General features: G+C 39.6%; 1 protein-coding gene across 3 annotated transcripts in view; it reads right to left on the bottom strand.

Annotated features, from left to right (window-relative positions):
• Nucleotides 1–13,160, bottom strand: part of UBAC2 (UBA domain containing 2) — a 176,719-nt gene that overhangs the window by 87,698 nt on the left and 75,861 nt on the right. The gene's annotated exons all lie outside the window — the stretch shown is intronic.

The raw sequence follows: 13,160 nt of genomic DNA, 5'->3' as shown, positions 1-13,160 counted from the left end.
GAAAAATATAAACTTGAAGAGTTCCCAGGAGTCTTCACAACATTATACAGTTGCTCACATAAATACTTGAGCACGAGTAGGTACTGGCAAACTCATGACCTTTGCAAGTACTGTCACCCTGTCTGCCAGCTCAAATCTGTTTTTACTGAATCCCCAAGTTGCCCCAATGCAGTATTTATATTAGCAATAATACCAATTTCGATAATGGAACATACAGAAATGAGGTGCTATATCATGAGTCATAGTTTAAATTTTTATTAGGCTTTATATCCTGGAAATCTTTTCTTTTGAATTCTTATCTTACTCATTTTCAACTTTTATCCCATAAGAAAATGTGTCTTTATGATTGAGTCAACACCACTATATTGAGTACTTTCGGATTTGTATTATGTGAATTTCACAAAGAGCTGCTGACCTTGAATCCACTGACCAAAAAAAAAGGCACCGACCTTGCTAACAGCTGTTGGAGATAGGTGAAACAACATGGATGGACGTCAGGATGTGAGGGTCTTTTCCTCACACCACACACAAAACTCCACAAGTGAAGTGGAAGAAAGAGAAGAAGACTACATGTTATGCAAGGTGGCACTTACACAGTCATTTGAATTGGATCCCAAAAGGAAAACTATTATGAAAGCAACTGAAGGAAAACCTGAAACAAAGCCTCCTTAATTTCAGAGTGTCTTTACGGTGTACAAGTTTTGTGACGACATTTGAGCACAGACTGGCTTATGTACGAGACAATGTGCATGTGGCTTCGCAGGAGATGAGAAAGTCCTCTCTGTGCTGAGGATCTTCTTAAGATCCTTCAAACAAGGAAGTAAACATCTATGTCACTCGGCAAAGAAATACCACACTCTTTTATCTGTTGAGTTTTCTGCTTCCTGCCTCCAATATACCGCAAATCCATATAAATGATTTTCTCAAATCAGCAGTCATATTGCCAAAAAGGTAAACTTTAAATCCATCTCCATCTTAAAAACAAAACAAAACAAAACAAAAAAAAAAACAAGCCAGCACTCCAGGCAAACTCAACTATTCACTCTCCTTCACAAGGCCCTTACTATTTTATTCACACAGCCATGGTTTACACACGGCCTCTGGGCACCCTTCCACTGTCTTGTATTATGAGTTGGCTTTTACATTTATTTCCCTCATGGAGTAGGTAAACTTGGAGAACAGGGACAGTGCTGTATAATTTTTGTATTCTCTTAAAGAACAAAGGAAGTGGCCTTATATACAACACATTGTTTCAAGATCACAAACCTGTTTTAAGTATTTTCTATATAAATCAGGTGATCTATTATTAACAATTTTAAATTGTAATCTTGAACTATAAAAACTCATCTAGGAAAGCTGACAGTTTTACAGCAGCTAATCATATTTACCTCTCCATAATTTTATTTTTTTTCTAAAAGGATATTTGGTTAATTTAAAATTTAAAAACCTCAAATCTATTTAGTTTGAATTGGTATAAATACATCAGCTCTTCAATGACAGTGTAGAATAGTATAGATGGTATAGAATAGTAAATGTTAGATGTCAGAAATAATATTGGGTATATGTGACAAGCTCAATAAATTATAAAATAGTCCATACTTTATGTAATGCCTTCCTTTTCACATTCCTGTGAAACAGGAGGAGCATGTAGTATTCACTTATACTTTATAAAACCCAAGTTCACAAAAGGCACTTGGTAAACCAAAGGTCACATCGGAAATGTAACCCTGACTCTATATCCTAGCCACAAAGTAGACAGAACTGCATCACACAGACCCTGAAAAAGTATTAGAAGATTTAACTGTTTTATTATATGCCAGGAGACCATCTAATTCTTAAACCGGACAAAAAGCCAGCAGTAGGCAGATTATAAACTCGGCCAGGCTAGTGGCGCCTGGGTCGCTTAGTCGGTTAAGCGTCCGACCTTCTCTTAGGTCATGATCTCGTGGCTCGTGGGTTCGAGCCCCGTGCCGGGCTCTGTGCTGACTGCCAGCTCAGAGCCTGGAGGCTACTTCAGAGTCTGTATCTCCCTCTCTCTCTGACCCTCCCCTGCTCACGCTGTCTCTCTCTCTCTCTCTCTCTCCTAGAAATAAATAAAAATATTAATATTAAAAAAAAAAAAAAAAAAAAAAACTCGGCCGGGCTATGAGTCCCATGAAGACAAGGACGCCATCTGTTACGTGCACAGCACCTGACATAGAGCCCGGCTCACAAAAAGTTCTTAAATATCCATCTAACTGAATAGCACTGGTTTTTACTATTACTAACAAAATTCTAAAGCCTTATTGAAATATCTGTGAAGTTCTTCATTTTTTCAACGAAAGGACATGCCTCACATGCTTAACTACATGTACTAGAATTATATACTAAAGTATATGTATAATGGAAAACAGTGGTCCTCTAAGACCCTGAATTTAAACTAGGCATATTAAAAAATAGAGCTAATTACTCAACAAGACAATTTAAATCTAGACACAGAGTATGTTCTGTTTGGGAATAATTTTATATTTCAGGAGGCAAGGGCAGTGACTGCTACCAATCAGTAAAAGTACCACACAATTTTTAAAGGGGAAGCACTGATCTTAAATTAGTTTTTAAAATGGTCTATTTTGGTCACTCTTTAGCCCAATGTGATTTGTTATTTTTTGCAAAGCTAAAAACATTTACTGATTGACCATTCAGGTTAGAAAGAAAAAATGAAAAGCTGATCTGGCGACAACATGGCCCATTCTTTCAAATCCAGGGAGGGCTAAAAGCACTCATGAGAACGCCTGCCAGTTCAGGTCTATTTAGATCAAACTCTGAGAAAATGGTCATTTAAAAGATAACCCCTAAATTTCTTTTAAAATAAAAGCTCCATTAGCTAAGTAGGACATTTACTGACTCCTTCCTTCATGCCATGTTTCCAAGCACTTGCCGGACATTATTTCCCTTACTCCTCGTTGTCCTAAGAGATGGGGACAATTATTATCTCCATTTTGCTGATGAGGGACACGGCATGCCAGGCCACATGGAGAAGTGTAGTCAGGAATGAAATCCGCAGCATCTGGCCCCCATGCCTGGAGGCTGACTCTGAGTGCCAGCCCTGCTTACAGAAGCCTGACCATTAAGAAACAGCTCCCTGCACCCCGCCTCAGGTGCCTTCCTATGGCTTGGGCACCTCCCACCAGAACATCAGGGCTTCTGTGCACCGACTTTCCCACGGGGCCCCCAACTCCTCTGCAAACTCAAGCTTCGTTCTCTTAGACACTCACACCCGATGGCCCTCCTGTCATCCGTGGGATCTAGTCAGTGACTGCCCCTTGGATGTCCCCCCATCCCCCCGTGCATGTTCCCTTGCTCATCTTTTCTGGGATGAAAACATGCTGGCACTGCGCACATAAATTTATTATTACAGTGTCTTTCCTCCAGTCCCTCAACTACAGTCAGAAACTGGCCTTCCTCTCAGATGCTATACTGGAAGCCAGCAAAGTAGCAACAATAGCAAATAGTTGCTAACAGTTACTTGGCATAATACTCTGAGCAATAATATACATACATACGTACAGTCCCTCTCCACACACACGCACACGCACACGCACACACACAATCTCATTCAAGCCTCATAATGTTTCTGTGAGGCTCAACTCATTACTATCCATGTTTTACAAACAAGGAATTATGCCCCAGAGAAACTGAATAAGGTGCCCAAGGTCACACCGCTGTAAGTGGGGAAGTCAGGCTCTAGAGCCTGGCAGTCCAATTACAGGGTCTGTCCTCTTAATCACTGTATTCTTTCTCTTAAACAAGTAGAGTTTTATGGTCCAGGTCCTCAGAGAATCTTGGAAGAGAAGAGGCACTGTTGACCTCAATTCCCTTAATACCTCAAAATTGAGGGTAATTCCTCGATACCCTCAAATTCCCTTAGAGAAATATGTGACTACTTCTGGCCAATAGGTTGGAGCCAAACATGACATATGTCACTTCCAGGATGAAGTGCTGGAGAGCAGTGAGAGACATTCCATTCCCTTCTTGTTTCCTGCCACAGTTACCAGAGATGTTCTAGATGGTGGGGATTTTTGTTAGCCTGGCTCCTTGAATGAGTAAATGGAGAACTTCCCACCTCATACCCCATCCACCTGTGTTGGCCAAGGAGTACAAGTAAGAAATACACTTACGTATCTAGCCACTGAGATTTCAGGGTTAATCTGTGGCTATAACATAAGCCCAGTGTTCTGACTAATACAGTATTTAGTCTACTTAGAATGAAACAGACCAATAAAGAGAGCATAAGAAAAACGCAGACGCGATGCAGTTCTCCTGGCAAACAAACATAATCTTCCTTAATCCCACTTTCATTGTGTCATTTCAGGCTCCAGGATTGAGAATAGTTCCCCATGATCGGCCACACAAAGTCCAAGTTCCTCTCCCACACTTGCAAGCCTCTGCAACCTAATTTCCCTCTATTGCCCAACAAGTACCTTTCAAGTTAGCGTGGTTGGTTTTGTTTCTGAACCACGAATATAGCAAATATGTGATTCTCAATCACTGGATTATTTTGCTTCCTCTACGTATTCTTTATAGTCACATCCCAATCATACCTCCTCCCTAAATTCTTCTTCAACTAATGACAACCACCCATCTTCCTTTCCTCAGCGTTTTTGGATTTTACACAGTCAATGCCACAGAGTTTTTACTTTAGACGTATATTATCTTACAATAAAAGAAAAGAGAAAACACACAGAAGCCTGGTTCTGGTTTGACTGCTAATCAGCTACGCCACCTCTGTCCAGTCTTTTAGCCTTTCTAGATTTCAGTTTTCTTATCAGTGAAACAACTGCATTAGGTAATGTGGAGGGGCACCTGGGTGGCTCGGTGGATTAAGTGTCTGACTTTGGCTCAGGTAATGATCTTATGGTTCCTGAGTTCGAGCCCCACATCGGACTCTCTGCTGTCAGCACAGGGCCTGCTTCAGATCCTCTGTCGTGCATTCTCTGCCCCTCCGCCACTCATGTGTGCACATGCGTGCTCACTCTCTCTCAAAATAAACATTTCAAAAAAAAAAAAAAAAAGATAATGTGTAAACTCTTTGCCAACATCACACTGCCCATGATCTATTATTACATGCACATTATTCTTACATCCCTCAAGTGAAGCATAAGCTCCTCTGGGCCAGAAACCTTGAATTTTCCCTCTTTCTATTCTGAGTAACTCCAAGCACAGCATCTTGCACATCAATAATACTCATAAAATATATGCTGACTACAGGTCATCAAATATTAGCTGAAGTTACTCTAGGATTTGTACTGTTAAAGTATGCTGTATGAGGAGTTTTATTATCACCTGTTATAACTTGTTAGAGAGCAACAGATAACTAATACATGCTTTGTACTGAAATATTAAGCATGAAAAATACACTAAATTGGAAACTGGAATGACACTGAAATCCATCAAGACTCCTTTTCAAAAACAAACAAACAAACAAACAAAAAAGGTTTTCTGCTGCAAATATGAGGAGTGCCCCTAGCTTTTCCTCTGCCTTCTACATACAAGGAAGCAACGGATGACACATACATTTGTTCAATGTCTCCCGGATAACACATATCCAGACTACTCTACCTCAAAGAAACCTCTGCCACACAGCAGTCACTAGAGAGAAGACAACATGTAGGGGGGTAACGTGTGTGGGAAAATACATGATCTTATTTTTCAACAGTTCATCTTCCTCAAAAGTTTTAAAGACTTTCTTTTTGTCTTTATTTGCATACCTACTATGTGGCTTCTTGCTGCTAATAATGCTTTTTGGATGTCTGGTCTACTCAACTAAACAGCAAGCCACTCATGGGCACCTTACTCTTTGGCCCCACATGGCCACCTACTACAAATGACCCACACCAAGGATTCAAATAGCATTTGATTAACTTTTATCAGTTTTCTCAGAGTGTGAGAACATTTATTTCTGATTTCTATACTTTTAAGAATGACTTTTCCCATGCAGGTTTTGAGAAGAAAAAAAATGTGTCAGAATGAAACTACAAGGAGCCTACAAAAGGTTTTAATCAAACTCTAAAAATGGTAACATTGTGATGTGTTCTTATTGCTGGAGGGCACCAGCTCTACAATTTTCCCCTTACGTCTTACAGTGAAACACAGGCTTTTTTTTTTTTTTTTTTTTTTTTAACATATATAGTGAAAATATATGGGGTTACTGCCTGCATTCAGGTTTTAAAAATAAATAACAACTAGGTTATGCGTTGGTTTACCATATACATATTACAACTCCAGAGGGTAAGGAAAGTATTATTAAGTGCTGTCTTGTGTACGATTGCCTCTTCCCTTTTAAAGGATCAAGAGCAAGGAAAGGTCATGAATTTGAGTGTTATTAGCTTTACCTAAAGAAAAGCTGTTAAGAAGACATCGTCAAAACAGACCCATACACACCATACTCACAGAACTAGGAAACCAAAGCATCCCTGTTTTTAGTCCCACGACCTGGTAAATGCTTTACCTGGGACACGGCCTTCAACTGTGCCCATACCCACACACTCAGGTCTCTGGAGAGAACCAGGGAGAGGCCAGGCAGTGGGAGGCAAGGGCAGGGCTGACAGATGTGGTAGGTCTTGGCCACGCAGAACTGCGGCAGCAAATGGTAAAATGGCACATGGAAAGAAAAAAAGTATCCCATTAAGGGATCCAATTGTCAAATTACTTGATGTTTATGTGTCTGGCAAAATGCTAATAAGGTGATGAGTACATGGTAGTCATTATAGTATCCTCTCTGCATTTGTGTATGTTTGAAATTTTTTTGTAATACATTTTAAAAACTGGTAATTGCAGTCTCCAACACATTCCCATACTCTTTTTACATGACGGTGGAAGCAGAAAATCAAGGACAGACTGACCAAGGACTGAGAGAGAAAGATGGCGGCATACAACAAGTGGTTGCGTCTGTCCCTACTGAGTTTGCTGCACAACCCAAATCATACAAAAAGACAGGAATGGGACACATGTGGTCACATTCATATTTGAAAATCACATAGAAGAATTGTCTCAACAGCCCTTCAAGAAATCCTAGTAAGAAATGGTTTTTAGCGACAAAGTCACTAGCAAAGAACAAGTTATACTAGAAATCCACATGAAAAAATTGTCAGTGTTTCACAAACATCCACACTTGCACACACATAATGCTCCATTGATCTCCTGACACAAAGAGCCACTTCCTTTTCCTTAAACCATGGTCCAGCTCAAATCTAAGTATTTCAGAGTCAGGAACATTGCTCTGTATATATATACATTTGAATTCAAATATAATAGTTGAATTTTCTTGATTGCCAGTCCTGTCAGCAAAGATTTACTTATAGATAACAGAATAGCTCTCAAGCTGTCTGGGGTAGAAAAAGACTTAGTACCCAGAATTAAGTACTTGTAAAACTGCCAAAAGGGCTAGAAAGGCAGGTCCAGGCTGTGTCTCCAGGAACAACACAGAACAAGTGGTCTACCGGGAAGACTGCTTCCTCTGCCACATTCAGGACCGTGGGAAATCAGGGTCATCACATCATTACAGCAGAATCTAGGAATCAGGAAGTCATGTGAACTATAACCTCCAGAGCCCTGTTGGGTCTGTAGAACTGGACCACAAAATTCGTATCTATATGCTCCTGCTTTGGCTCACACTGAACTCAAGCACCATACAAGTTCTTCTGACTGGTGGAGAACTCTGGATGCAAGGGGGCTTAAGAAATAAAGCTGACCCTTCGCTTTATGTGGAGGTACATGAGGAGGACCATGCAACAGGTAACGAGCAAGCCAATCTCACTGTATTCATCATACCATAGAAAATACCAAAATACTCTACCAAAAGAAGGAATAATTAAAAAAAAAAAAGAAAGAAACGAGACCTCACAGTCAAGTGCAAAACCAAATATAAAAGGATTTCAAAGTAAGAGACGATATCTCAACATAGTTTTTGTAGTATATAGTATTAAGAAATTACAAATAATTTTGTCAGGTAAAATAATATAGTTATACAAGAAAATGTTATTTTTTAGAACTTAAACATGAAAGGAAATGTTATGATGTCTTGAAATTGCTTCAAAATACTTAAAAGTACTTTGTTTCTAGGGGAACAGAAGAAGGAAGGATGGCAAAATGTTAATTACTGAATCTGAGTTAGAGGGCTCATTTCCTTATTCTCCCTGCTTTTGTGAAATTTTTCAAAATAAAAAGTTTTAACAGGTTATACCAAGAGAAACATGAGAAGTACAAATTATTTTCTAATGCTTCTGTTTTAAAACTTTAATTTATCACATTATTAAAATAAGATCCATCTTCTGTAAAGTAATTGGCTTATATTCCTTAAAATGTCAAGGTCATAAAAGACAAAGACAGAATGAGAAATGTTTCAGATTAAAGAGTTAAGGGACATAACAACTAAATGCACGATGTAATAATGGACTGGACCAAAGACCAGATGTTTTCTTTTTTGCTATAAAATAGGACATTATTTGGACAATTGCCAAATATGATTAAAGTAATACATACTGATGCATTTAGGAGTAAAGGGACATTACGTCTACAACTTGCTCTATTCAGAAAAATACCATACATATATAGAGAGAAAATGATAAAGCAAATGTAAAAAATGTTAATAATTAAGGCATCTGGGTGTTTGGTCTAAGGGAGTTCTTTGTCCTATTCCGGTAACTTTTCTATAAGCCAGAAATTACTTTAAAAATGTTTGTGGGAGGAGAGTCTGGTGGCTCAGTTGTGTGAGGGGCCAACTTTGGCTCAGGTCATGATCTCATGGCCTAAGTTTGAGCCCTGCATTGGGCTCTGGGCTCATGAGGAGGAAACTGCTTCAAATCCTCTCTCTCTCCTTCTCTCTCTGCCCTTCCCCTGCTCGCTCGCTCTCTGAAAAATAAATAGCATTAAAAAAAAGTTTTTTAGGTATAAAATATAGTGGCAGCATTGGAGAGCTCTGAAGAGGAACAACACGGTTTCTTCTATTAAGTTAAAATGAAAATTAATAGGGGCGCTTAGGTGGCTCAGTCGGTTAAGCATATGACTTTGGCTCAGGTCATGATCTTGCAGTTCACGAGTTTGAGCCCTACGTTGGGCTCTGTGCTGACAGCTCAGAGCCTGGAGCCTGCTTCGGATTCTGTGTCTCCCTCTCTGTCTGCCCCTCCCCTGTTTACACTCTGTCTCTCTCTCTGAAAAATAAAAAAAGAAAAGAAAAAAGAAAAAGAAAATTCATAGCCAAATAACTGGAGAGCCATGTAGTTAGTACTTTTTCAGAACCTGTTCCATGGGGCATTTTCCCCCAAACTGAAAAGTTTCTTGCAGCATGTGCTTATTTTGTACTTCTCATTTTAGCAACAAAATTTGAATACAATCTAAAAGTTGTCTTTAGACACTAACATCTACTTCAAAAACATCTGCAACACTGCAGTTGAAAATGTATATAGGAAGTGCCAGTTTGGTGAGTTTACACACTCAAATTACTTTCTAGTTCAGCAAAGAGAGAACCATGAACTACATTTTTTACCTTAAAAAATTGCATTAAAGCTGTGTTACACAAAAGGAAATGTCTGAGCTAAGAGTCAGACAGGCATGAATTTCAGCCTAGGATCTGCCTGTTAAATACACAGCCATGACCCTAGTGGCTCAATCAGTTCTCAGAACCTCTGCTTTCTCACGGACACAGTGAAACTAACCTCCACTCTTGCAAGATTGCTGTGGACATTCATTTAAATCAGGAGCACATGTATAACAGGGCTCTAGGTTACAAAATAGTCATTCAAGATGTATTTATCAAGATTCCTTAAAAGAAAGAGTAAATTCTGCTATAAAAAGAAATCTCCAAATAGAATATATAATATTAACATTTCATAATACTGCCATGCATTTTTTCTCCATGTTGTTGCTAACATTAACATATCCTTATATTAATTTATTTATATAACAAGTGTTCATTAAGGGCTTACTATGAACCTCACACTGTTCCATGCACCCGGATGAGAGCTGAAAATAATACAGACCAACCTGTCCTGGTGAATTCATCTTAGGTTCCACAAACCATCATTAAACATTAAGTAAACAAATTGTATCAGTTTAGGGGAAGGGATTATTTTGACTGTTATTCTGGCTTTGTTGCATCCATGACTAGTTCTTTGCCCTTCCGGACAGTCTCTGAACTGCATTAATAACAAACTCCCTTTCCACTAAGCAAGCCAGAGTTGGTTCTATTACTTCAACTGACAGGCATGCCTGTGCTCTCCTGAGAGAGTCTTTTTCCCTTTGGCCTCAGATATTAAAAGCACATCAGATGCTTCAGAACTCAGCATAGATTGCATACAAAAGAATTCAACCCTAAGATAGGTATGAGATTATTTTTGTGTGCTGTATATTTTGCTATGGTTACCAAGACGTGGTTAGCATTTTGAGTTTTTTTTTCTTAGAATAATGCAATGATCTGAATCTCAAATCTTTCATAAGGTGCAACTTTCCAATGATAAACAAGAACAGGAAGTGAATCTTGAATAAACGAGACTTCAAGTTCCCTTCACTATTTATTATCTACTCTGCTGTCATCTCAGCTTGAATTAACATTAAACTTTCCACTGTCCTACCATAAGTTGAAGCCAATTAATATTTTTTATTTCTGCTTAAATAAAATGGATTTCCCATTAAACTGGAAATTCTGACATATATTCAAATATTTTAAGTTCTAAGAGGAAGACATCTAAAATAAAGGAATTGAGTAGCAAAGCAAGTTACAAAAGCAGAAATGAAAACAGATGTTAAACTTCTTTGAAACAAATTTTTACTAATAGCCTCAACCAAAGCTATTTCAGTCACCTACTAGAAATATTGTACCTAGTCAAAAGATCTCAACAAGCTTCACAGGTCATCAGCAACTCAAGGGTGTGGGCTCTCTTCAAGGTTCTACTTACCCCTCAGCATCATGCATGTCATGGGATTTCAAAACAGAGGTGCGAAGTGCTGTAAAAGCTCAGTTTAGGTCAGCGGCCCTCCAGCAGGGGTAATTTTGCCCCCACCCCCAAGCATCATCAGGAAAGATCTGGAGACATTTTTAGCTGTGATGACTGGGTAGGGGGAGGGGTTGGCATCTAGTGGGTGAGGGCCAGGGATGTCAATGACTGCAACACCCCGCAGTTTACAACAGACCCCCCCCACAGCAAAGAACTATGCAGCTAAAAGTGCTGACCAAAGTTGAGAAAAAACTGGGTTAACTATGCCACTGTCCTCACACTCATATACAAAATCAGTGCTCACGTGGCTTTTCATAGCTCTCTGATGACAGCCTACAGACCCTTTTCAAACACGATACTTTAAATCCGTCCCATGGAAAGACACTCCGACCACTGAAACCATCAATGAAATCCCTGCAGTGTGAGAAGCCCAAGTCTCCTTTCACAATTAACCAACAATCTCCAAGGTAAGAAACTCTGAATGCCATTTTATTGGATGCTGAAGACACTGGGCTTCAAACATTACTAATATCTTGATTACACTGAGTAGCAACTTCGTTTCCTAATCACTCCTGGGACAGTATCAAATGCCTAAGTGAGGCAACAGAAGCCGCTTCCTCTCCTTATCTTCTAACATCACGCTTTTTCTTTCATCACTTTACAGAAAATGGTGCTCAAGGTTTCTGACCCTGTTTCCTCAAAGAAGAAGATAGTCAGCCCCACTATCCTATCCCACTGTACAGGATTCCTCTGTTGATTTTGTTGTTGCTGTTTAATGTTTTTGCATTATTTATTTTTGAGACAGAAAGCATGAGCAGGGAAGGGGCAGAGAGAGGGGGAAACAGAGGACCGGAAGTGGGCTCTGTGCTGACAGCAGTGAGCCTAGGTGGGGCTTGAACTCATGAACCATGAGATCATGACCTGAGCTGAAGTCCCACGCTCAAGTGACCGAGCCACCCAGGTGCCCCTGTACAGGATTATTCTGAGGATTAAAGTGACATCAAGGTGGCACACAGTACCTGGGATATGAATGAGGTGTGCTCACTGACTCCTAACAGATGATGTTGGCATTACACACCCATTACACACCCAAATACTGAACCAATGGGAAGACGGCAACTTTGGTTATGAAAAAAAGACACTCTGAGAATTTAAGAATGAATGGATTCTATGTTTCTCTTTAGGTAAGACGTTGGAAAAGATTTTACAAATCCACATTTCAATCTTTTACAAATACCACTGAACCTAAATTTAAAATTCAATGTTTATATTTTTCTGAGTAACAAGTTTGAGGTGACTTACTGGCAGAGAGGGAGAAAAGAAAAGAAAGGGCATTAGTACAAAAGAATAATTCAAGTAACTAGCATGTGGCAGACCAAAATTTCAATCACAGCCACATCTCTCTGGTATTAAAGAACACTTTTTTCACTACCCCAGGCTGTATCACAGATGCTCCATACTGAGGGAGCCATAAAAGAGAGGAAGAGTCTGATCTTTAGAAAGCATCAAGTTAAGAGGGGGGTCGATTAGGTAAATAATTACAAAACTAAATAATAAATGTTACAGGTAACTTGTAAGAATAAAGTCACCAGTGAACACAAAGGAAGGAGTGATTCTGGCTGGGGTAGGGTTCCACAGAGCAGAGATACCAAGGTAAGTTTTGAAAGATCAGCAGAAGTCTGCCAAGCAAGGGAGAAAGGATGCTTCAATCAGCCTGTCTGCATACACAAATTCAGCTAGATGTGAAATGACACAGGAATGACAGGTTGTGGTGAATAATGCCCCATAGCTGGTGTGTAGGGTCCAAGGGAGGAATGAGACTAGAGAGGTTGTTGAAACTCAACTCTGAGGTGCCTTACTAACAGCAGTGGGAAGTCACAGGTTTCTGAAGGCAGAAAGGAATAAGATAAGATCTCCTTTGGTGATAACCTAGGGGAGGGCGGAACAGTACAGATAATAGCTTTGAGATGGTAACACTGAGAACAGTAAGGAAGCTCCTGCCATAGTCCAAACAAAAGCAGAAGAAATGCAATCAAAAGACCAATGCCTTTTCATTCATTTATTTACTCTGTCCATCCATCCACCACCCATTCACCCCTTCAGCCAACACATGTGTCCCCTATGTGGAGCCACTAAGCTAACTGAAGCACGATCAGCAGTGAGACGGATACAGTCTGCTTGCATAAAGCT

Source organism: Hyaena hyaena, unplaced genomic scaffold (assembly GCF_003009895.1).
Source record: "Hyaena hyaena isolate Hyena2069 unplaced genomic scaffold, ASM300989v1 scaffold_418, whole genome shotgun sequence".
NCBI lineage: Eukaryota > Metazoa > Chordata > Mammalia > Carnivora > Hyaenidae > Hyaena > Hyaena hyaena.
Note: the sequence above shows the minus strand (reverse complement) of the source record. Positions and strands in the feature narration are given on the sequence as shown.